Source organism: Octopus bimaculoides, chromosome 3 (genome assembly GCF_001194135.2).
Source record: "Octopus bimaculoides isolate UCB-OBI-ISO-001 chromosome 3, ASM119413v2, whole genome shotgun sequence".
Lineage (NCBI taxonomy): Eukaryota > Metazoa > Mollusca > Cephalopoda > Octopoda > Octopodidae > Octopus > Octopus bimaculoides.
This window is the reverse complement of record NC_068983.1, coordinates 51,920,353-51,922,623: the sequence shown is the minus strand read 5'-3', so window position 1 is coordinate 51,922,623 and position 2,271 is coordinate 51,920,353.

Here is a 2,271-nt window from a genome sequence, read left to right as displayed (position 1 = left end):
AGAGAGAGAGAGAAAGAGAGAGAGAGAAAGAGAGAGAGAAAGAGAGAGAGAGATAAAGAGAGAGAGAGATAAAGAGAGAGAGAAAGAGAGAGAGATAAAGAGAGGGAGAGAGAAAGAGAGGGAGAGAGAGAGAGAGATTAATAGGTAGATACATATATAGAGTAAGAAATATGAGAGAGGGAAGAGAGAAATAAGTGAAAAATGACAGCAGAGAGGGAGAAATAGAGAAAGAAGTGAAGACATTAATACCTGAAGCTTCAGACAGAATCAAAAGCTAGTGAAGTAGAGAATCGCAGACATAGGGTATGAACTTGAGGAAAGTTACCAATTACTAAAAAGAAAATATTAACATAGCATTAAGACAGACATAAAACCAAATATTCTGTCAAGTATTTCAAAGAATTACAACCAGTTTGACAAGCAATGATTTAAGAATCAATTACAAAGATGTACATAAAACACATCTCTATTTTGAGACAAGCAAAATCAATGAAATCTATGCAGCGTCTTCTGACTAATTGCCCGAGCAGTCCCAGAGAGAAAAAAAATAAACGATCTCCAAATACTTTATTTGACGATTTGCGAATATATAGTTACCCATGTATTTAATATTGGCTGGTCTTTTTACTTTTATTTGTGGCATTGAATACATAGTACACACACAAGCACACACACTGTCTCTCTCTCAGGCACGCACACGCACACACACACAGACACACACACGAGCACAGGCAACATTTAGATCCAAATTAATGGAGATGTATTGCTAGAAAATCAAATTCTGCAATATTCGCCTTGGGAGGTCTTTGATATGCAGACATGGTGCATGAGATAACAAAAATTCCTCCACATTTATATATGAATACACGTGTGTATGATATATATATATATATATATATATACACACACACACATATTTACACACACACACACGTATATATATATATATATATATATATATATATATATATATATATATATATATATATAAGCAAAATTTAGGTTAGTTAAAATATGGTTGTGACATATTTGAACTGCTTAAAGATAAAAATACTGCAGATACTCTGGAGGAAATGTCTCCCTTATGGTAAAATGTGTGAAAGTACTAGGTTTAGTGTCGCCACCTATCGGGAATCCAAGACATCAACGTTTCGAATTTATTGACTCTTCTCAATGGGATGTACGTAAGAGAGGCAAATCTGAAGAAACCTTTTACGTAAAACAATAGTTAACAAACTTGACTGATTTGCGCTAGTAGGTCCCCCGATTGAGGAAAATAATGAAATGTTAGCGCTAAGCACTGTTCAGGCGTAAGCAAAATTTGTCAGTTAAATTACGTTTGTCACATGTTTCAGCTGTTAAAAGGAAGATACATTTTACTTACAATGGAGGAAATATCGCTCTTAGGTTAAAAGGTCCAAAAACACATTGTTCAGTGTCACCATCTAACAGAAACTCCTGTCTCATACTCGGACAATAGTTGTTGCTTCAGAAGTGGAACACTGGTATAGAAAATCTATGGTTGATGAGTTCAATGTCACTTTAATATTTTCTGTGTCCTCTCGGGTTGATGATATAGATGGTTTGGAAGAGACATAAGAAAATGGAGCAGGCATTATAGCGATGGCACTCTCCTGACCATCACCGGATGTTCCCTGTCCCACTTGCAAATGCCGAGAAAACGCCTCGCCGCTTTTTAAAATACTTTAAACATTCTGACCGCTTTCGTCAAGGTTGAGAATATTGCCAAATGTTTAAATGTTTCGCCATTTCTGGACTGCAAACCTATCACGAAACAATAGAAAACCTCCACCACAGATTATGTAATCAACTCAGATATATTAGCGACATCTTAGCAATCAATTCATCGTTACGTGTCGCTAAACTTGGAGCCAACGAACGAATATTGAATGACAATGTAGGTTACTACAATGAGCCTCTCGGTTGAAAAGCTTATAAAATATATCAGATTTAATCGAATATTCATTGCAGAAATATTGGGGAATTTAATAAAAATGTAAAGAGATTCTTATAGATATTGCTGAACCCGAGGAATAGGAAAGTGACTGGCGGGACCTATAGGGCACCATATCCACGTGAAGCTACCATGAACTCGGCACAAAAGAACTAACGAACTTCAGGCTTCCCGGAGCAATTGCAGGGATACAGTACCATAGGGGTAGATATTTTTCACACACACACAGAAATTCACATAAATACAGACATACATATGCATATATATATATATATATATATATATATATATATATA